This window comes from Hyla sarda, chromosome 6 (assembly GCF_029499605.1).
Source record: "Hyla sarda isolate aHylSar1 chromosome 6, aHylSar1.hap1, whole genome shotgun sequence".
Lineage (NCBI taxonomy): Eukaryota > Metazoa > Chordata > Amphibia > Anura > Hylidae > Hyla > Hyla sarda.
In genome coordinates, this window is record NC_079194.1 from 197,015,625 (window position 1) to 197,040,395 (window position 24,771).

Consider the following 24,771-nt stretch of genomic DNA (forward strand, 5'->3'; position numbering starts at 1 on the left):
AGCAGTTCCTGCAAGAGGAAGACGTTGATGTTATGGACTGGCCTGCCCGTTGTCCAGACCTGAATCCAATTGAGCACATCTGGGACATCATGTGTCGCTCCGTCCACCAACGCCACATTGCTCAACAGACTGTCCAGGAGTTGGCAGATGCTCAAATCCAGGTCTGGGAAACAATCTCCACCTCACTACTGAGCCTCATTTTGACTTGTTTTAAGGACATTACATTAAAGTTGGATCAGCCTGTAGTGTGGTTTTCCACTTTGATTTTGAGTGTGACTCCATATCCAGACCTCCATGGGTTGATAAATTTGATTTCCATTGATAATTTTTGTGTGATTTTGTTGTCAGCACATTCAACTATGTCGAGACGAAAGAATTTCATACGGTTAGTTCATTCAGATCTAGGATGTGTTATCTTAATGTTCCCTTTAGTTTTTTAAGCAGTGCATGTGCCTGATATTGCAGTTTCTTAAACTTTTTTTCAAATCAAGTGGACAAGACAAAGCTGTATTTTATTTTTTTTTAAGATCCAAGGCAAGTGCTCTCTATCACCTAAAGTGCAAGGAAAAGTGCACAAAGGATGCGGTCTATTGCTAAGCCCTTCTCGAACAGGAGAGAGGCCCCCAACAAACCTACCCTTCACCCCCGGGCCAAAAGGCACCTGCAAGGATCCAGGTCCGATGCACCTTCTTGCCGAAGCTACTAAGGGGCTGAAAATGCTCCTGGCTTCAACCTAGGCGTTAACCAAGGTATCAGCCAAGGAGCCGTATACTGATGGCATCTTGACCGAAGCCAAGATGCCAAGGGGTTACAGGGAGGTGAGGAGCCTAATGGCCACTCACACCTCCCCTAGACCGCCAGCAGGGACAAGACAAAGCTGTAATACCAGGTACAGCCACTACTAAAAGTTTACAGCTCTGCCTTGTGATCAATGTAAGGAAACATTATCCCTTCAGACATCTGATCAGAAGGGTTGCTGAGAGTTAGACCCCCACTAGAATTGCCATCTGGCTGGTGTTTTACCAGTACAGCTGGTGTTTTGGCCACCCTGCCGGTATTTGTATATTAAAAATACCGGCTATGCAATGGCTGGTATTTATACAACCAGTCCTCCAACTCCCAAAATGTTGCACCATAACCTATACCAGTGTTTCCCAACCATGGTGCCTCCAGTTGTTGCAAAACTACAACTCCCAGCATGTCCGGACAGCCGTTGGCTGTCCAGGCATGCTGGGAGTTGTAGTTTTGCACCTGGTTACGAAACACTGGTTATGAAATGTATAGTCCAACTTGCTGGGAGTTGTAGTTTTGCAACAGCTGGAGGTACCCCTTGTTGGGAAACACTGTTCTATACTATAGACTACTATATAGTCCAACATACTGGGTGTTGTAGTTTTTGTTCGCGGCAGCTGCTGGGCCAAAGACTGTATCAGGGCATGCAGGGAGTTCTAGTTAGTAACGAACTGCAACTCCCAAATTTAATTTAAAAAAAAGCGTTAAAAAAATCATATTGAAACAAAACTGGTATCGTTAAAAACTACAGATCGGGGTGCAAAAAAAGAGCCATACAGGCCCCCATAAGGAGAAATAAAAAAGTTATAGGGGTCAGAATAGGACAAAATTTCCCCCGCATATGGGTATCCTGTGACGTCACGCATATATAATTAATTATGCAAATTCAGCATGGTTGGTTATTTTTTTGCAAGAAAGGTGGCAACACTTACCCCCACCCATCTACTATCGATGGACTATCGATCAAAAGGGCCTATGATAAGGGCTTCAAATGGCTTATCCCCTTTGGCCAATGCTTTCTTGTTTGAAGCATCCCCTGAGGATAAGTTGATCACAACCTACCATTGAACATACTGTCCAACCGCGGAGCAAGTGTTTGATCTCCTTTAGGACCACCGTTCATATTGAAATCAATGCACTGCCCATGCAAAATACTGGTCCTCTAGAGTGAAGGACACAGTTTACATCTGCACTTTTCTCTGACTATTAGATAAGGGTCTTTAATAAGGGACTTTCTTCTATTACCCTATAATCATCCTATAATCATTTCGTACAGTATACAGTGGGGATCAAAAGTTTGGGCACCCCAGGTAAAAATTTGTATTAATGTGCATAAAGAAGCCAAGGAAAGATGGAAAAATCTCCAAAAGGCATCAAATTACAGATTAGACATTCTTATAATATGTCAACAAAAGTTAGATTTTATTTCCATCATTTACACTTTCAAAATAATACAAAACAAAAAAATGGCATCTGCAAAAGTTTGGGCACCCTGCAGAATTTATAGCATGCACTGCCCCCTTTGCAAAGCTGAGACCTGCCAGTGTCATGGATTGTTCTCAATCATCATCTGGGAAGACCAGGTGATGTCAATCTCAAAGGTTTTAAATGCCCAGACTCATCTGACCTTGCCCCAACAATCAGCACCATGGGTTCTTCTAAGCAGTTGTCTAGAAATCTCAAACTGAAAATAGTTGACGCTCACAAAGCTGGAGAAGGCTATAAGAAGATAGCAAAATGTTTTCAGATGTCAATTTACTCTGTTCAGAATGTAATTAAGAAAGGGTCATCAGGAACAGTGGAAGTTAAAGCAAGATCTGGAAGACCAAGAAAAATATCAGACAGAACAGCTCGCAGGATTGGGAGAAAAACTATTCAAAACCCACGTTTGACTGCACAATCCCTCCAGAAAGATCTGGCAGACAGTGGAGTTGTGGTACACTATTCCACTATAATGAGATACTTGTACAAATATGGTCTTCATGGAAGAGTCATCAGAAGAAAACCTCTTCTACATCCTCCCCACAAAAATCAGCATTTGAACTTTGCAAATGAACTTATAGACAAGCCTGATGCATTTTGGAAACAAGTTCTATGGACCGATGAGGTTAAAATTGAACTTTTGGCCGGAATGAGCAAAGGTACATTTGGAGAAGAAGGGGAACAGCAATTAATGAAAATAACCTCTGTCCAACTGGAGTGGATCAATCATGCTTTGGGGTTGTATTGCAGCCAGTGGCACAGGGAACATTTCACGAGTAGAAGGAAAAATGGATTCAAAAAATTTTGGCAAATTTTGGATTCTAACTTGATGCCATCTGGGAAAAGCTGAAGTTAAAGAGAGGATGGCTTCTACAAATGGATAATTATCCTAAACACACCTCGAAATCCACGGGGGATTACATCAAGAGGTGTAAACTGAAGGTTTTGCCATGGCCTTCACAATCTCCTGACCTCAACATAATTGAAAATCTATGAATAGACCTTAAAATAGCAGTGCGTGACAGACAGCTCAGAAATCTCAAAGAACTGGAAGACTTTGGTAAGGAAGAATGGGCAAAGATACCTCAAACAAGAATTGAAAGACTCTTGGCTGGCTACAAAAAGCGTTTACAAGCTGTGATACTTGCTAAGGGGGGCAGTACAAGATATTAACTCTGTAGGGTGCCCAAACATTTTCAGACACCATTTTTTTGTTTTCTGTCATTTTGAAAGTGTAAATGATGTAAATAAAATCTAACTTTTGTTGACATATTATACGAATGTCTAATCTGTAAGTTGATGCCTTTTGGAGATTTTTCCATCTTTCCTTGGCTTCTTTATGCACATTAATACAAATTTTACTTGGGGTGCCCAAACTTTTGATCCCCACTATATGTAAATATTATTTCTCTAAGCCAGACAGCCCCTATTTGTAACTTGATACATGGAACAGCTATTACATAAAGGTTCTTCTTTCACTCATACTAGTCTTGAGCTGTGGAAACAACCTAGATATTTTTTTTCAGGCAAGACAAGAAAAACAATTGCTGGTGAACACAGCTGCTGAGTGAACTCACAAGCCGATACAAACCACAGTGTGAAATTGTATTCTGCAGACATCCTGACCTTACAATTTCACAGTACCACAAAAGTCATGATGGTTAGGTATCTAATAGTTTCTTGGCTTCAACATCAGGTATGTCTTTTAAATAGATCAGAAGGTGGCACTTCCACCTTGAGTGAGGCACCATTACACAAGTCTACTCTGCCCCATGTATCTCATCTGAGGTCTATGTTGGCTTTAGTAATATAGCGCTCACTAAGCACTTAACACGAAGCATTGCTAGTTAAAGAAGCAGCTTTACCTTAGATCAAACCTGGAATTTCAGTTGCGTGACCTGTTTTATCTCGGTATAGATGAGCAAACTGCGCTAAACAGCAGCCTGAGACAGTGGCACCGTACAAATGCTGGGCTTCTCCTGCAGTTTATTGTCTAAAATTATTAAATGACAAACCTGCCTTTTATTCCATAAAAATCCAGGTAATTATTAGGATTTACCAAAATGTTGCTAAAGATTTAACACTTTTCTGGATTTCCAATATCTCATCCAGCTTTCCCTCAATGAGATGTGAGCCTCCAGAAACCTGAATGCTACATCTGACAGGTACCTTTGGGAGATATATGGTGATCTTTGACCACCTTTCCTGTCACTGTCTCACAGACTCCAGTATCTGGTACTTAACAAAAATATTAAGTTATTATTGAATAATTTAGTCCTATGACCTTTCTCTGCTTGAGTCATACAACAGCTGCCTTAGACTCTGTTCACCTTGGCATCATGACTTTCATTTATACCACTATGTCAGTACACCTACCAGACCATTTTGACTTCCACTGAGGACTGTAAGGGGGTGAATATTGCCGTTAGATGACACTGGATGGAGGCAGGGCAGTATACCCTTCCAAACCACTGGTTTGTGAGCCTGCTTTAAGGAGGCAGCAGAATGGATGACAGTCTTCATCTTGGAATGTCACAACAATTATAACAATCTGATTTTCTCAGCATAAAAGCACAAACTTTAACGTTACTTAATAAGTACTGCTGTATCCCCACGTGGGGCGCCCACCAGATCTGCTGGGACTCGCAGTAGACACAGTGACAGTATCTTTTTCACAGCAATGCACAATCTCTACATAAAAAAAAAAGACAGAGCTCCTCACGGAATAATCTCTTATTTCAGTGTGGTCACCTGATTGGGTTGCGTATTAGACACAACTACTCTTGAGTATGATAGTAAACCGTGATGAAGCTTCCCTATATCAGCGTGTGGAGAAACCTCTGCCGAAGGTATGCAGTGTAGAGAAAGGTTGGTTAAAAACTGAGTTATGCACAATCCACTTGTAGACAGTATGCAGGATAAAAAAACTTTATTTAGCCACTTTACAACGTGTTTCAAGGCAAACAGCCTGTATACCTGACAAAGAGGCACTGTTTGCCTTGAAATGCGTTGTAAAGTGACTAAATAAAGAAGGTTTCTCATCCTGCATACTGTCTACAAGTGGACTGTGCCATAACCCATTTTTTACCAACCTTTCTCTACACTTTTTTACCGCAAGGCAGAAGGAGAAATCAAATGGAATGTCACAGCTATTGGGCTCCTTGGGCCTGTCTCTCGTGGACCTCTTATCTTTAGCTAACTATGCATAGCAAACTGAGCCTTCCCCAGCACCTTCTTTAGTTATAAGCCTCTCTTGGTCTAGTAGTTTTTCCATAAACATCACAAGGCTCTACCATGCTCCATATGACCCTGTCTGGTACATACTGGCTATAGTAGTTTCTATCTACACACTTGTTCATTCTATTCTGTCTTTTATTCATATTTTTAAAGGATTGGGGATAATTGTCTGATTGCCAGGTGGTCCAGCAGCTGTGACCCCTTGCAATCTCCTGCAGGGTGCTCCGGCTCCCCTGTGCATAAAGCAGGGTTCAACATGAATCTTTATGGAAAAGCCGGAAATAGACAAGTACAACACTTGTGTATAATTGTCTCTGCCATAAAGATGCATGGAGGGAGCATGTCAACCCTAGATCTGTGGACAAGGAGAGCCAGGACTTCTTACAGAAGATTGCAGAAGGTCGCAGCGGATAGACCCCCACAATCAAACACTTATCCACAAACTTTTGGATAGGGGAAAAAAATAAAATGCTGGACTATCCATTTAATTCCTTTTTGCCATCTACCATTACCTGGTAACATAGAAAAAGTGCAATTTAAAGGGGTACTCCGGTGGAAACATTTTTTTCAAGTCAACTGGTGCTAAAAAGTTAAACAGATTTGTAAATGATTTCTACTAAAAATCGTTATCCTTCCAGTACTTATCAGCTGCTTTATATTACAGAGAAAGTTGTAAAGTTATTTTCTGTGTGACCACAATGCTCTTTGCTGTCTATCTGCTATAAAGGCAACCCAAATACCATTAACTGGACATTTAATAGGATATGCTCTGGGGGAAATACCACCTACATTATTACATCTGCAGTCCCCCTCCACTGGGCCAACCTAAAAAGCTATTATAAAAACATAATAATTTAAATTTCAATTATAAATTTAATTTTTAAAGCGGTACTCCGGCGGACAACAATTTTTTTCAAATCAACTGATGCCAGAAAGTTAAACAGATTTTTAAATTACTTAAATCATAATCCTTCAAGTACTTATCAGCTACTGTATGCTCCAGAGGAAGTTGTATAGTTATTTTCTGACTGACCACAGTGCTCTCTGCTGACACCTCTGTCCATGTCAGGAACTGTCCGGAGCTTTGCTATGTGGATTTGCTACTACTCTGGACAGTTCCTGACAAAGACAAAGGAGTCAGCAGAGAGCACTGTGGTCAGGCAGAAAAGAACTACACAACTTCTTCTGAGGAATACAGCAGCTAATAAGTACTGGAAGTATTAAGAATTTTAATAGTAATTTACAAATTTTTATAGCTTTCTGGCACCAGTTGGTAAAGAAAATTTTTTTCCACCGGAGTACCCCTTTAAGAGCAATTCCATCAGGTAATATATTCCAGAACTTATTCAGCTCCAAATCAATCAATCTTGGGCTAGCCTCTTTTCCCCACCACAAATAATCAATAAACTGAAAAACTGGGGTATGACTTACAAGATATAAAATCACAATTTATTGGGTATATTATATTAAAACACATATAACCCCTATAGACAAACTGTACCAATATTCACCTGTGACCGCAAAGGGAATAAATATCACAGAGAATAGAAACCGAACATAAATAATTCACCACCACCAATATTGCACAAATTTGCGTCAGTTATGTAGAATGACTATTGCACCAAAGAAAGAGCCCCCTACTAAGTCTATTTGGGTTACTGCTTTAAGTATTGCACGATTCCCAGGGTAAAGATTGCACGGGATATGATGGGTTAATTCCTGGAGGGAAGTCTGATATGTGCTATCCCTACATTCCCTATCAATCCCTCAACGTGTAGTGCAATCAAATCCCTATTCACACTTTCCCCTTAATACTTTCCCCTTGTTTGGTTTCTATTCTCTGTGATATTTATTCCCTTTGCGATCACAGGTGAATATTGGTACAGTTTGTCTGTAGGGTGTCACACCGAGCGATCCGGGTCCCGCTCCTCCACCCGATCGCTTGCGGCGTTCGGCTCCTGTTTGGGCGCCCCGGTCAGACTCGCTGACCAGGAGCGCTGCTCTGTGTCCCTCGGTGGGTATGCGATATGCGCGGCAGGACGTGCCTGCCCGCAGGTCATATCCCGTTCCGTTCACCTGCCCCGTCCTCCTGCTCAGTCCCGGCGCGCGCGGTCCCACTCTCTAGGGCGCGCACGCCGGGTCTCTCAGATTTAAAGGGCCAGTGCACCATTAATTGGTGCCTGGTCCAATCAGTTCCCAATCACTCCCTACACATATAAACCCACTTTCCCTTCCGGTCCTTGCCAGATCTTGTTGCCTTTGTGCCAGTGAAAGCATTCCCGTGTGCCTATTGCCTGTGTATCCAGACCCTTGCAGTTGCCCCTGACTACGAACCGTTGCCGCTTGCCCTGACCTTCTGCTATGTCCGACCTTGCCTTTGCCTTGTCCTTGTGTCCCGCGCCTGTCTCAGCTGTCAGTGAGGTTTAGTCGCTATCTGGTGGAACGACCTGGGGGTTACCTGCCGCAGCAAGTCCATCCCGCATTGCGGCGGGCTCTGGTGAAAACCAGTAACCCCTTAGATTCCGTTCCCCTGGTACGGCCCACGCCATCGCCTCACTGACACAGAGGATCCACTACCCGTGTCCTCCCCGCATACCAGTCCGGATCCTGACATAGGGGTTATATGTGTTTAAATGAAATATACCCAATAAATTGTGATTTTATATCTTGTAAGTCATACCCCAGTTTTTTCAGGTAATATATTCCCCCTTACTCCAAACAAGAACAATTTGTAGCCCCTTCACATCCTTTTGTAGGGAAATGTATTTCATATCTTCATAGTAAGGATACTATATTAGTTTCTTTGTGTATTTGAAGGATAGAAAGGGCAAGCATTTTACAGGCAGGAAATTCCTGGAATTCAGAGTCTTAAGAAAACATAAGAAGTTTGGTTTGTTTAAGAAGAACATTATCATTTTGTTTCTTTACACTCCATGCCTTTTACTTTACTGGCTAGTATGGGGTTTAATGGTTTGGGTCCTCATATGAGGTCATCCACGCCTACGCAGCTTCTGAGAGTACTTATTGGCAAACTTATTAGCTCCAGTAAAACAAAATTCTAGTGCTTGTTCATGCTACCTTATGCATTGTTATACTGGTTTAACCTCTTTTTATTAGGAAGCTTCATAAAAGATGAGCTGGTCACAAAAAACCCTGCTACCGGAACTCCAGGTTCCAGGGAGACCTTGGCAACTAGTGTTAAAGGGGTACTCCAGTGGAACACTTATTTTTTTTTTTTTTATCAACTGGTGCCGGAAAGTTAAACAGATTTGTAAATTACTTCTATTAAAAAAATGTAATCCTTCCAGAACTTATTAGCTCCTGAATACTACAGAGGAAATTATTTTCTTTTTGGAACACAGAGCTCTCTGCTGAATCACGAGCACAGTGCTCTCTGCTGACATCTCTGTCCATTTTAAGAACTGTCCTGAGTAGGAGAAAATCCCCATGGCAAACATATGCTGCTCTGGACAGTTCCTTAAATGAACAGAGATGTCAGCAGAGAGCACTGTGCTCGTGATGTAAGCAAAGAGCACTGTGTTCCAAAAAGAAAATAATTTTCTCTGTAGTATTCAGCAGCCAATAAATACTGGAAGGGTTAATATTTTTTATTAGAAGTAATTTACAAATATGTTTAACTTTCTGGCACCAGTTGATTTAAAAAAAAAAAAAAAAAAAAGTTTTCCACCTGCAATTCCCCTGCAACCAATGGATATCCAGGTATACTCTTTTCCCCATTTTAATATTGTTTGTGGATAGATACACTGCATATTAGACAAGACAGTGGCTGCAGATCTGGTGCAAGGATTTTTGTCACCCTAGGCAAAACCTCATTTTCATGCCCATTTGGCCCTGCCCCTTGGTTGCACCCCTTTTTTGCACTATACAGGTTACTAAATAAAATCTCCTATACAAAGATCAATATTCTCACAGAAGTAGATACCAGTTCTACACAGGCTTCACAGACAGTATAAGTGATTACAGCTACATGTAGGGACAGACAGGTGACGTATTCTCTGGTTTGAGTCTCATCTGGCCCGGACAATCAGTAATTCTTCAGCATCGACTCGTCTTTGTGGAATTTGCTGGACAAACATTTTAGTCTCCTCCTTCCACCACAATCCCCACCTCTATACAAACTATCCATGTGTATTGTTCCACAAAGTAATACTGCCCACTTTGTTCCCCCTATCATTGACCCCATATATAGCAGGTTCCTTACATATATTGCTTCCATATTCCCCACATTGCCCCCTCTCTTACATCTCCTACAAATTCCTTACATTGCTCCCATATTCATTACATTGCCTCCACACATACATTACCCCCATATTTGTCATATACATTGCCCCCAGATTCCTCCAATACATTGCCACAAGATTCCTTATGTACATTGCCCCCAGATTCCTTTTATATATTGCCCCAAATTCCACATATACATTGCCCTTATATTCCTAAGATACATTTCGCCATATCGCAAGCCCAGTCGGCAGTGACAGGATGGAGCCACGCGGCTCCATCTTGTTAGGGCCGAATGCAGCATACTTTGAACTCTGTGTACGTCTTAAAGGCGCACAAAAAGTTTAAAGCGGCGCTTGCTTTGGGCGTCTGGGATGTGAGTCCTGAATCCCTGAGCGGTGTTCTCATCCCCTGGATGCTCTAGGATGGCACCTACCTTGCCTATAGGTGGTGCCGGCCCTGAGTGGCTGAGACAGACATTCGACACCCAGTGAATATTCTGTATGGATCCCATTATTCATGAATACCTGTGCCATTCCCAACAATTGTTTACTTTTAAACTAACTAATTTATTAATAAACACAAAGATTTATACCGCTGATATTTAACTTGTAGTCAAGAAGATGTGAATAAACTGAAGTTTAAGCCACATTAAGTTAAGTGAAGATTGGCTACTTTCCCATCTTCATAATAATGTAATACCATATGGTGGCCGTGTTATGATTGGCTTTCAAATAATTAGTTGACCTTTTGTCTGCACAGCAGAAGAGAAAATTTGCCAGCCATAAGTAAACATGGTGACTTGAGTGTCCAGGGCCAAGAGGTGCAGTGCCAGTGTTTTTGATGCAGTCACATTTGTTGGCTGTTCCTAAACCATACTATTAAGAGTGTACCAAGACTGGATGAACCATGTACAGAGTAACGAAGAAAAATAACCTTTTCAGCGGGTGCTGTTCCTAACTCCAGAAGCATCAAAATGGAAGCCGAAATATGGTTAAAGTGCTATAAAGCACTATGTTTATTAAAGTACATAACCAATGACTTTAAAGTGCTTTATAGCACTTTAACCATACTTTGGCTTCCATTTTCATGCTTCTGGAGTTAGGAACAGCGCCCGCTGAAAAGGATCTTTTTCTTCATTACTCTGTACACTCTATATGGGAGAATTTCACTTCTGTCCTATTCCTACCTTGGGCCCAGCAGTTCATCTCCAGAAGACTGTCTATACCCCATAGTGGTGATATGCGCAATTTCTCCCTAATCAGGTGAGGGACCATCTTACAGAGCTAACCTTGTCCTGTTCCTTGTGGGGACCTCGGTACCCTGGGTAATACACAAGGCGCTGTCCTCCCTGTGTTTTTGTTTCTTTAATGGATGAACCATGGACAGACATCCAACAGAAAATCACACAGCAGGAGACCACATGGGATTAATCCAAGAGGGGAGTGTCAGGTGACACAGTATGCATCTCAGCAATGATTGTACCTCAGTGGACCAACTGGCCCAGAAATACAATGGTGGTCAAGTAAGACACATTTTCACAATAACTATGTGGCTTACCATTCATCAACTGGGGTTCAATAGCCAAAGAACAATAAGGGTGCCCCTGACAGCCTTGAATTATCATAAACAACATCTCAGATGGGCCAAGGAAAGGCGCCTTTGTACCTTGACACATGGCAGAAGGTTCTCTTGAAAGATATGTACCATTTCCTGCTGAACCATAAAGATAGCTTGGTCTGCATCTGGCGTAAACAGCATGAAGACATATCCCTTAAGTCTACAATATACTACAATCCTTGAACTGTTAATGATATAGGGACCTGTTTGCTTACCATCTGAACCTATATCTTTAGGGTGACCACAGTGTCATCTTTCAACAGGACAATGCTCTGTGTCATTGGGCTCGGATCACTAGGAAGAAGTTGAATTTTCCACACTGCCTTGGCCCAAAATCGGACTGTAACCCCATTAAATATTTTTGGGATATGGTGGAATAGGCTGTGAGATCTGTTCCCACTCCTCCAAAAATGTGCACTGAGCTGCTGCAATGGGCATGGGTAAAAAAGAGTATAAAGGATGTTTGCTACCTTGTAGAATTTGGCCTCTGAGGTCTGCAAACTTTTTTTCCATTAAACTGGGTGTCTATCAAGTGTCCAAACATAATACATTTGGTGTAAGTTTTTGGTGCATTTGCTTTACTAAAACTAGTGCTGTTTGTGGTCAGAATTATGTTGTAATTTAACAAATGATATTAATATATTGATAACATTCAGTAGATGGTGGTGTCCCCAGTAGTTGGAAGCCCCAGGGATTGGATGGGCCAAACCACAGCAACATATGGAGGATACATCTTGGCAGTGACAGGAGGTTTAGATGTTTTGGACAGAGAACCAAGAAGAACAAGCACCAAGCTCTATTTACATAAATAAATCTTTGGGGCACAATTTTCTTTTCCTGATAATTATCATTATAGGTTATGTAACTCACACCTCCCTGGTTATTTTGTTTGAAATCTGGGCAAATATTTTGCCTTATAGCCTTGTGAAATAACACAGAACACACAAATGTTACATGGTAGTAGAAAAACATGGAAGCAAACCACTGCTTTCCCAAGCCACCCAGAACCATGTGTTATATTGGTCTTCAAATATTTATGTAATAAGGTTTTGAAGATGAATAAAAAGCTTGAATTGAGCTGTGGATTAACATTTCATCCAAAGTGAAGAAAGAACCATGTTTTAATGTGTTGCCAAAAACTAAAAATATCAACAATGAGTAAAACCACTATCGTTTATAGTTCTTGGGTTTTGTAGGAAATAAAAAAAGAGGATTTGTTCAAGAATCCCAAAACTGTTGAGGCAATGTAACATGTAGTTCAGTTGTGGGCATCCTCATAATTACATGTGCATATTCAATCAAAAGAAAGAGAAAATAAATTACAAAAAAAGACAGCGCTGATCCAATATGTTTCAAAGGAATAGCAAAGAATGGACTCACCTGGTGTACATGGGGAGCCACTAATTAAATTGCACCCCATGACACCTGAAGCCAGACAGGCGATGAAAGGGAGAAAGAGAGGAACATATAGCCCTTTTCTACATCCTCTTCTCAAAGATCCGCTGGAGTGTGCAGTGTAGACCCCTTAAATCTTGTATAAACTCAATATGGGCAGATAATGCAGGAAGAAAAAATAAAGAACAAAACACTTGCGCGCAGGATAAGGACAAAATAGCATATAGGCCAAAGATAAAATAAGATTTATCAACTCACTCCACGGTGGGGGGCCAGAGCATAATATACTGAAACTCCCCTCCACGTCCGCCTATCACAGAGAGCTCAGATCCATGGTCTTGAAGAATCTTCCTATAGCAATCACAAGGCTCCTGGACATGTCCGTGGTCACGAGTGACTGATTTATTTAATAAAAACGTGTTATACCAACGCGTTTCGGGGTTTTTACACAAGTACCCCCTTCCTCAGGCTAGTACATACAGTGGCAAATAGAACTATTTATACTCATATGTCTTTGCATCACTTCCAGGAGTTGCACTTCCGAGCCCCTCCACTGCCATGCCAGCATCTGTAAGAACTTCCGGTCCGGTTGAACACACATACGTCCCACCTGACATCACCTCCAGCTCCTGTCCATGTGGAGTGCACACTGCGTTCCCCCGGCGTTTGCTTCTTCTAATCTCTTACGGGAGGCGCAACAATGTGCTCCACTACATGGGGAGGTAGAACTAAAGGGCACATTAACCTCCAAAGAATTTAATTAACACTAAACTGATGTTGGAGGGCTCGGGGTATGTCGCCAGTTCATGTGCAAAAGGCAAACATCATGCATTTCTCATATACAGCATCCATATATACAACTAACATATAATACGTATTGAAAAATAATAAAAACAAAAATTACAATATATTACAAAAGGACATTTAAAAAAATGGGACTTACGTACAAAAAGGTGTTAAAAATAACATGTGTGTACAAAGAGGAATAAAAATGTGTATATATATATATATATATATATATATATATATATATATATATGCAATTGCACATTAATAAAAAGGGTTCCTAAAAAAAAGGAACCAATTATATACTTAAAATCATGGGTAGTGCCACAGGGAGATGTAAGGCCACCTAAAAAAAACTGTATGTAATAGCCTGAGGAAGGGAGGTAGTTGTGTACATACCCCTGAAACGCGTTGCTGTTACACATGTATTTCTTAAATAGATCGGTCCCTCCCGACCACCGATGTGTCCAGGAGCCTTGTGATTGCTATAGGAAGATTCTTCAAGACCACGGATCTGAGCTCTCCGTGATAGGCGGACGTGGAGGGGTGTTTCAGTTTATTATGCTCTGGCCCCCCACCGTGGAGTTAGTTGATAAATCTCATTCTATCTTTGGTCTATATGGTATTTAGTCCTCATCCTGAGTGCAAGTGTTTTGTTTTTTCTTTTTTCTTCCTGCAATCAACAGAAATGGGAATATATGTTTGGGAACATGGTGTTTGTCTTCTGATTAAAAAAAAAATTATATATATATATATATATATATATATATATATATATATATATATATATTGTAAGGATTTCTCCCTGTTGATAGCTCTGGGATCGTCCTTGACACTGCCACAGGACACATTTCCACTTCAATCAGCAGGCAAACAACAGTACTTTATGCAAGTCCAGCCCCTCGCCAGCTTTATTAGACAGGTTGTAGGATAAATAAAAACATAAGACAGGAACAAACAAAACCCTAGACCGTTTAGTCACTAACTAAACAATCCAGTGTGCCCTGACTATCAACTGGTGGGCTTTTCCTGGCCAGTTAAACTTATGCCTCCTGCAACCTTCTAATCACTGTTCACACACAGCGTTTGCAATGTCTTGCTGTGTGTCTTGTCCACACTTGGGGCCAGGGTTAGCTAAGGAAATACACCCTTCCCTTGCCACAGTGTCACATATCCCCCCCTCTGCTCAGACCACCAAGAAGGAGCACTTGTATTCAAAAGGCAAAGTCCAATTGCCTTTTCTTTTCCTGGAACAACTTCATCCAATAGGTTTTGAGGCACTTGGCTCACTTCTTCAGCAGATTTTATATGCACCACTTCAATGGGGCACCCTTCTTTCACTTTCATTTTCTTCAGCCATCAAGCACAAGACTTTTGGTCCCCTTTAACAAATTCCTTGTAAAAGGCTCTATTCATGTCACGTCTTTCCAATGACAGGTCCTTCATCTTGGTCTGTGCAGTCCTCTGGGCACTAAGTGTGGACAAGGCAGATGCTCCAGGCTCTTGTCTTCTCCTGTCACCGGTACGGCCATCGCCCAAACTTTGCTGGTGACCAACTAAGCCTGTATCACCCATTTGCAGGACTTCTGCAGTTATCTCTGGTTTAGCTTCTGCCTCAAAGAACTCCTCTGCCTCAGCATTTTCACCATTCAATGTTCATATATCTACAGCTTCAGAGGACCTTTCATATAGTTTCACCTCAGTCTCAACTTCAGAGGACTTATCATATGGCTTCCTCTCATGGTCTTCAGACTCTGCCGCTTTTAGAGAAAACATCTCAGTCTCCAGTAGCTTTAAATGTTTCTGCTGCTCACTCTAGAGCTTAGCAGAGTTCACCTTCTCACTTTGCTATCAGACAGGAGAGAGCACAGAGGAAGTACTATCATACATACAGTATTCTGCACAGATTTGATGCGCAGGATTTTCTGCTGCAGATTTCAATGTAAACTCAATGACTGAACACAGCTTCAAATCCTGCGCATCAAATCTGCATATCAAATCTACACAGAATACTGTACGTGTGAATAGACTCTTAAGATATAAAAGTAGTGAGTAGTGATTGGTTGTTATGGGCAAAACCAGACGGTTTTGGTTTCAGGCAGATTGGTAAATTGGGGCCATTGATTTTTAAGATGTATATAGTTTTTAAGTCCTGATATATTTACATGATACCCCTAACATAACAGCTTTAAAAAAAAAAAAATAATAATACATCTATTTTTGGCTAAAAATCTTTTTTGTAATTGAGTTTTATAAAAATAAAATTATAACATACGTTGCTGCTTCTGCAGCTTCTATGCATCCCAGTATATACTGTCGTTAGTCCAAGTCATAGCCATCAGGCAGCTTAGTCTGAGTATCCAGCCACTTCTCTACTCTTGTGGCTTCCTGATGGCTTTGATTGTGAATAAGATTCTGAATCATACTATACACAGTGATACACAGAAACCACAGAAGCCAAATAGTTCTAAATATTTAGTAAAATCCAAATTGAAAAAATAAAGAAAATGTAGCCACACTGCATGCATTTTAGTAAAAGAAAACACAACCAAAGGCATCCATATAGCCTGTATATCCAATAGCCTCGGTTCTTATGATGGGTCATTATTGTTCAGACAAATACTGAGATCACACAAATATTCTCCTTCCTGCACAGCTTGTTTGTGGCTGTACAACATTCCTTTCTATTTTATTACATTTTTATGCTAGTTATTAACAGGCCAAACAAGGCCACTTTGAAAATTAGCTTTGAACCATAAATTTGTAAGGGGTGGCTTGTCTTTCACCCTATTTTTGCTGGCTTTTATAAAAATAAAAATATATGGGAAAACAAATCGTGTTAGTACTGATGATGACTTCTCTTCCAGACCAGTAAAAATACTTAAAACATCCAAGCGTCTGTGGTCAGTAAGTATGTGGATGAGACAGAATAAAGAGCGTCTTCTAAGTAGGATCTGCTAACCAGATGAAGGGAAGTCTGTGTAAACATGGATAAAAGGTGAAATTATCTTTTTTTTTCTTTTTTTACCTAAATAAAAGTAGATTTGGTTTCTGTAAATGTAAAGAAAATAATTATTTAGGAAAAATTTGCCCTTAGGGATCAACAATAATTTATTATTCACCAAATTAATCTTGGTAACAGAAAACATAGCAAGGAAAACTAATCAAAAGCAGAACAAGGGGTCACATTTATGAACTTTTTCAATGAATTTGTGAATTTTTCACCAGTTACCTTTTCCCTGTACAATAAGAACCATAAAGCCTGATCGGTAAAGGTCCAACTGGGGACAATTAAAGTGGTTATCCACCATAAGGTGATTTTAGTATGTACCTGTTAGACAGTAATGGACATTCATAGGAAGGATCTGCGCTTGTCTTGGGGTTAATTGCTATGTTGTGAGATTACCATAACACTGTGGCTAGCTTTTTGTGAACTGGATATTTCCTGTTGGATTTTGTTCTCAAACTATAAGTCCCATAGTTCCATAGTTTGCAAATGTGAGGTCACTTTTCTCCCTCCCACACATCAGCCATCCTACCCATTGAAACACAAATGAGCTGCATTCCATTCAAAAGACCAGTATTTTCTAACTAGGGTACCGCTGTTGCAAAATGATCTCTCTCCCAAACAGCGGTCGCTCCACCCATTGAAGCAGGATAGGCTCCCTCTGATCACCTGACTAGTGATGTCACGTTTCGACACACTGCAACCTGGGAAATCCCGAGACCTGAGTATTTTTGTATGCTGTTAAAGAAAATCACAGAAGAATTGTGAGACCCCCATCACACACACAGGTACAGACACTACATTTAAACTACTGAACTACGCTAACTTTACAGCCCCTGCAGCACAGTCAAAAATCCTGTAATTCCTCTTTAAATAATTGTCCATCCAACAACTATTATGGGTGGTGGCTCCATTCTGACACCACTGCTTTCAGTATAAAGAGAACTTATTTTCTGGTGGAACTGCCAGATGTAGTATTTGCACCAGGGCCATTGTGCTTGAGGGAGCCCAATTTACTTTCTGTCTGGAGGCAATGGTGCTAACATTTAGTGCAGGAGTTCAACCTAGAAAAGGAGGTTATTTCTGAGAATGTTTTGATAGAACAGCCAAGTGCAAAATCAAACTCAAATTTCTTTGTTCTCTTGCTCTGGAAGTTCTTGATATGGAAAGAGATGGCAGCAGGGTAAAACTTTATGACTTTCTCTTAAGCATAAAGCTTCTGAAAGTACTAAAAATCTTTTTTTTTAAGAGTAGGAGTAATATAGAAAACCTGTATACCAATTGATTTGGAAATAACAACTACTCTGGAGTACCCCATTCAAAGTGCACCTGTTGTTTGCAAACAAGTTTATTTAATACAGATAATACCATTGTATGTATATTTGTAATATACAGTGGTACACTGCTTAAAAGATTAGGTGAAAGAATGCTGTCCCTGCAGTTATTGCATGTGTGTCTCTGTGAAGATATCAAATGCAGGAAGTGTGGATGGACAAGCAGGACTCTGTACACTAAGGACAAGTAGGGCTCTGTGCAGGCTCCTGGCTTGTCAATCATCCCGATGTGTGAGCCAGGGGCATGTAACAGGGCCTCACTGCACAGAGCCCTGCTTGTCCTCAGTGCACAGAGCCCTGCTTGTCCTCACTGCACAGAGCCCTGCTTGTCCACAGTGTACAGAGCCCTGCTTGTCCTCAGTGCACAGAGCCCTGCTTGTCCTCACTGCACAGAGCCGTGCTTGTCCGCAGTGCACAGAGCACTGCTTGTCCTCAGAGTACAGTGCTCTGCTTGTCCTCACTGCACAGAGCTCTGCTTGTTCTCAGTGCACAGAGCCCGGCTTGTCCTCACTGCACAGAGCCCTGCTTGTCCTATCTGCACAGAGCCCTGCTTGTCCTCAGTATACAGAGCCCTGCTTGTCCTCAGTGTACAGAGCCCTGATTGTCCTCACTTCACAGTGCGCTGCTTGTCCTCACTGCACAGAGCCCTGCTTGTCCACAGTGCACAGAGCCCTGATTGTCCCCACTGCACAAAGCCCTGCTTGTCCTCACTGCACAGAGCCCTGCTTGTCCTCAGTGTACAGCGCCCTGCTTGTCCTCACTGCACAGAGCTCTGCTTGTCCTCAGTGTACAGAGCCCTGCTGGTCCTCACTGCACAGAGCCCTGCTTGTCCTCACTGCACAGAGCCCTGCTGGTCCTCAGTGCACAGAGCCCTGCTTGTCCTCAGTGCACAGAGCCCTGCTTGTCCTCATTGCACAGAGCCCTGCTTGTCCTCAGTGCACAGAGTCCTGCTTGTCCTCAGTGTAAAGAGCCCTGCTTGTCCTCACTGCACAGCGCTGCTTGTCCTCAGTGTAGAGCGCTCTGCTTGTCTTCACTGCACAGAGCTCTGCTTGTCCTCAGTACACAGAGCCCGGCTTGTCCTCACTGCACAGAGCCCTGCTTGTCCTCAGTGCACAGAGCCCTGCTTGTCCTCAGTGCACAGAGCCCTGCTTGTCCTCAGTGCACAGAGCCCTGCTTGTCCTCAGTGCACAGAGCCCTGCTTGTCCTCACTGCACAGAGCCCTGCTTGTCCTCACTGCAGAGCCCTGCTTGTCCTCACTGCACAGAGCCCTGCTTGTCCTCATTGTACAGAGTCCTGCTTGTCCTCAGTGCACAGAACCCTGCTTGTCCTCACTGCACAGAGCCCTGCTTGTCCTCAGTGCACAGAGCCCTGATTGTCCTCACTGCACAGAGGCCTGCTTGTCCTCACTGCACAGAACACTGCTTGTCCTCAGTGTACAGAGCCCTGCTGGTCCTCAGTGCACAGAGCCCTGCTTGTCCTCACTGCACAGAGCCCTGCTTGTCCTCAGTGTACAGAGTCCTGCTTGTCCTCACTGCACAGAGCCTGGCTTGTCCTCACTGCACAGAGCCCTGCTTGTCCTCAGTGCGCAGAGCCCTGCTGGTCCTCAGTGCACAGAGCCCTGCTTGTCCTCAGTGCACAGAGTCCTGCTTGTCCTCAGTGTACAGAGCCTTGCTTGTCCTCAGTGTATGGAGCCTTGCTTGTCCTCACTGCACAGAGCCCTGCTTGTCCTCAGTGTACAGAGCCCTGCTTGTCCTCACTGCACAGAGCCCTGTTTGTCCATCCACACTTCCTGTATTTGGTTCCCTCTCAGAGACACACAGGCAATAGCTGTGGGAACAAAATATTCTCATTTTAACCAATGTATATTATAGCTCTAAAAAGTAGTTCTTGTTTTTGCGTCACTAATTGTACTTTGTAATGACATCACTTATATTATAACAAAATCGGTGGTGCAATTCTATAAAAAAAAAAAAAAACCTTCAACTTTTCTGTAAAATTACACCTCATATTTATTCTGTAGGTCCATATATCACAAGCAGGGGCGTACCTAGAACATTTGGAACCCTGGGCGGACCCTTTGTTTGCCCCCCCCCCCCCGCACCCCCCCTTTTTTCCCATTGGTATAGGCAGATCCCCCCCCCCCTCTTCCCCATTGGTATAGGCAGAGTTACCCCCCTCTTCCCCATTAGTATAGGTAGATACCCCACCCCCCCTTTCCTCCCCTTTCCCCATAGGTATGGGCAGAGTTACTTCCCCCCCCTCTTTCCCATAGGTATAAGCAGGTACACCCCTCTCTTTCCCATAGGTATAAGCAGAGTTACATCCCCCTCTTTCCCATAGGTATATGCAGTTACACCCCCCTCCTCTTTCCCATAGGTGTATGCAGTTACACCCCCCCCTCATTCCCATAGGTATATGCAGTTACATCCCCCCTCTCTTTCTCATAGGTATATGCAGTTACACCCCCCTCTTTCCCATAGGTATATGCAGTTACACCCCCCCCTTTCCCATTGGTATATGCAGTTACACCCCCCCCTCTTTCCCATAGGTATATGCAGTTACACTCCCCTCTTTCCCATAGGTATATGCAGTTACACCCCCCCCTTTCCCATTGGTATATGCAGTTACACCCCCCCCCTCTTTCCCATAGGTATATGCAGTTACACCCCCCTCTTTCCTATAGGCATATGCAGTTACACCCCCCTCTTTCCCATAGGTATACGCAGTTACCCCCCCCCCCGTCTTACCCATTGGTGTATATGCAGTTACACCCCCCATTTCCCATAGGTATATGCAGTTACACCCCCCCTTTCCCATAGGTATATGCAGATACACTCCCCTTCCCCATAGGTATATGCAGTTATACCCCCCTTTCCCATAGGTATATGCAGTTACACCCCCCATTTACCATAGGTATATGCAGTTACACCCCCCTCTTTCCCATAGGTATATGCAGTTACACCCCCACCTCCCCTCATTCCCATAGGTATATACAGTTACACCCCCCTCTTTCCCATAGGTATATGCAGCTACACCCCCCTCTTTCCCATAGGTATATGCAGTTACACCCCCCCCTTTCCCATATGTATATGCAGCTACACCCCCCCCCCTCTTCCCCATAGGTATATGTAGAGTAACCCCCCCTCCCCTTCCCCATAGGTGTATGCAGAGTTGAGAATAAAAAAAAAAAAAAAAAAAGGATGCTCACCTGATATCTCACGCAGTGATCTCCTCAGCTGCAGGGCCCGCGTCTTCTCCCCTCAACAGTACAGGCGCTGATGAGTGACATCACCGGCGCCTGTACTGGTTTTCTGCGTGGGGGCGGAGGTCACATCTCCTCTGTGTAGCTGCAGATGTGGCTCACACAGAGGGGACGCCTTCTCCTGTATGTGCGTGTATCGCGCATACAGGAGAAGGCACCGCTGTCTGCTGGGGATCTGGGACGAGTGTCCCGGATCCTCAGTAGTGGTAGCGGCGGTGGCGGGTCAGTCCGTCCCTGGCACCCCCCTTGTGAGCGGCACCCGGAGCGGGCTTTGGTATTTTTTCACGTGTACACTATTGAGACCAGTAGGGACCCACCTTATATGAAGCACGCTCAGCTCGCAAGCATGCTTCAAACAGCGGTAACAGGACCAGGGAGTACAGGTACGCCCTGCATCCTTAAATGGGTATGCCGGTGAAAAACTTTTTTTTTTTTTTATCAACTGGTGCCATGCCAGAAAGTTAAACAGATTTGTAAATTACTTTTATTAAAAAATCTTAATCCTTACAGTACTTATTAGCTGCTGAATACTACAGAGGAATTTCTTTTCTTTTTGGATTACAGTGCTCTCTGCTGACATCATGACCACAGTGCTCTCTGCTGACATGAGCAGCATATATTTTCTATGGGAATTTTCTCCTACTCTGGACAGTTCTTAAAATGGACAGAGGTGTCAGCAGAGAACACTGTGGTCATGATGTCAGCAGAGAGCTCTGTGTTCCAAAAAGAAAAGAAATTCCTCTGTAGTATTCAGCAGCTAATAAGTACTGTAAGGATTAAGAGTTTTTAATAGAAGTAATTTACAAATCTGTTTAACTTTCTGGCACCAATTGATTAAAAAAATAGTTTTCCACTGGAGTACCCCTTTAACTACCAGGACCATACGCCGTGCGTCCTTACAAGTTAAAGAAGCACTCCTTCATGTCATGCACATCCACCATTACCATTCTTGCAACACCATTTGTTTTTAGTCCAGAACAGTTGCATACATGCGTTTCATTAATGATCACTAGTCTGCCCAACAGAAAATCACAGAGCTTAATATGTCAGAGGATGTCAGTCTTGGGACAGCTGACTTCCCGTAAACTACAGGATGACATCATCACCTACCAGATCCCTCACAGCAGCTCACAGAGGAGCTATCATAGTGGTTCGGTGGCAAGCACTTTTGTCTTGCAATACTTAGACCCAGTGGTCAAATCTAACATCTTCATGGAAAGATATATAATCTCCTTGGGGGACATTTATCATGGTGTTTAGTGCTTTTTTTTTTTGCTTACTTTCAGTTTTCATTTTGCAGTGATTGGGCATTTATGAAGTGCGAATGTCACAGGTAGGCAAAAAAAGAGTCGCAAACCCCCTTCAAAAAGTCAATACCAGGTCAGACCTGGCTTAAAAAAATGCCTTTTGACAGCATTTGCAAAAAGTCCCACAAAAAGTTGCAACTGCGACTTTCTGTGCAAAAAGCTCTGCACATCTGACCATCTGCCCGATAGCTATTGCAAGACTACAACTCCCAGCATGTCCTCACTGTAAGGGTGGAAGAAGTGAGTGGGTGGTAGATGCGGGCGGGAGGCCAGGGAGTGGAGCCAGCCGGCTCCCAGAAAATATGAAATCATGGCACTGTAATTTCATATTTCCCGCCAGGAGCCGTGATTGGCCAGGAACAGCCGGCCAATCATGTCTCTAAGCAGGAAATTTGAAATTATAATGCTGTAGTTACATATTTCTGAGAGCCAGCTGCCCCGGTTTGCATTTTCACTACAGAGTGCCTCCAGCTGTTGCTAAACTACAACTCCTATGATGGAAGTTGTAGTTTAAGACCAGGGTGCATCCAGATGTTGCTAAACTACAACTCCCATCATGGGAGTTGTAGTTTAGGAACAGGGTGCCTCCAGCTGTTGCTAAACTACAACTCCCATCATAAGAGTTGTAGTTGAGGAACAAGGTGCCTCCAGCTGGTTTTAAAATACAACTCCCATGATGGGAGTTGTAGTTTAGGAACAGCGAGACTCCAGATGGTGCTTGCTGTTGTTAAAATACAATTCCCATCATGCCCAGACAGCCTTTGGAGGGTATAGTTTACTAACAGCTGGAGGTTGCCTGTTTGGAAACCCTGTTTTATGGGCGTTCTCTCAAGGGGAGAGCGCCATAAATGTACTAACCTGTTTTTCTTTTTTTTTTTTCTTCTCATTTCAGATCTGTGTCTCCTGTGGAATACTTCGAATTCAGTGGACTATGTCGATGACCTGCACTTTTTTTTATTACTATTAATGAAACGATTAAGAAGGGCTTGTGGGGGATTGTTTCTTGTAATAAAAGTTTTCAAAACTTGTTGTGTATTTTTTTGTCCTTAGGGACAAACTTGTTCGTGCAGACATCGGAACCAACCGAGTAACCCACAGACAAACCACTCTTAGAACTCAAAAGAAAGGAAAATTTCCCTGCCTCCATTGCATACATTCCAATAGCATCATTAGGGGTGAATTCACACACCACCCCCTGTCCGGTAAATCATTCTCCATTAATGGTTATTTCACATGCGACACAAATTTTGGGGACTACTTACTAAAATGTCCCTGTGGTTTGGCTTATGTGGGAGAAACCACTCAGCATATTAATGACAGGATCACACAACACAAATCTACCATTAGGCGCAAGAATCTACTATTAACGGTTCCTATTATTTTCACACTCACAACCATTCCCCCTCACTACTCTGTTTCCAAGTACTGGAAGCTATTTCATGAAACAGGCGAGGGGGTGACCGTATTAAACAACTCAGAACACAAGAAGCCTATTGGATCCATAGAATGCAGTCTCTGGGACCTAGGGGGCTCAACAGAGAGTATGACATAACACAGTTATGAATGCTTATTGCTTATTACTTTTGTCTCTCTATTTCCATAGGCTTGGTAGCTGTAATTGATCAGGACCAATGCTCTCTCTCTCTCTCTCTCTCTCTCTCCTCCCTTCCTCTGTATCTCCTGTATTTATTTCTCAATACTTTCCCCCGCTTCCCCCCCCTTTTTTTTTTTTTACATATTCTGGTTATACACTGGACACTTTATACTAGATCAGTCTCGACCACCATCCACCCTTTAATTGTCCAGTTGCCAATTCTATGCCAATTTGATTCTCATATACAATTTCCCATTAGAAATGCCAATTAGATTCCATGCCAATTAGATTCTCATATAACTGTTCCCTATACTCCCAAACTCTGTTTATCCACTTATCCCACCATTCATTTATCATTCATCCATCATTCCCCCCTTTCTCCCCCCCCCTTCCCCCCCCCTTTTTTCCCTTCTTTTGCTCCTCCAGATTATCCTTTTTATTGACACTATGGGGGACATTTCCTAATCTAGTCTATTCTGGGTATGCTTATAGACCAGCGTATGTGGTAGTCTCCTGTCTATTGTGCTCCTAATTTATCAAAGGTCTCACAACCCTTGATAAATTCTGTGCTCAGACTTCAGGGTCTACAGCTTAAACTGCATTTAGACCTGCTCCAACATGGTCTGACATTTCAGCCTATTTTGGGCACATGCGACTTGTTGCACAAAAGTCGCACTTGATATTCAGCACCAATGCATTTTCCAATGCATTTCCGT

The 24,771-nt window shown here is 42.7% G+C and overlaps 1 long non-coding RNA gene across 1 annotated transcript in view; it reads left to right on the forward strand.

The window, feature by feature from the left end:
• Window positions 1-23,424, forward strand: part of LOC130275475 (uncharacterized) — a 36,960-nt gene extending 13,536 nt beyond the window's left edge. Inside the window, exons 2-3 of the long non-coding RNA XR_008844792.1 lie at window positions 16,419-16,549; window positions 23,354-23,424. This is a non-coding gene — a long non-coding RNA (uncharacterized LOC130275475). The remainder of the gene's footprint in view (window positions 1-16,418; window positions 16,550-23,353) is intronic.
• The last annotated feature ends 1,347 nt before the right edge of the window (window positions 23,425-24,771 follow it).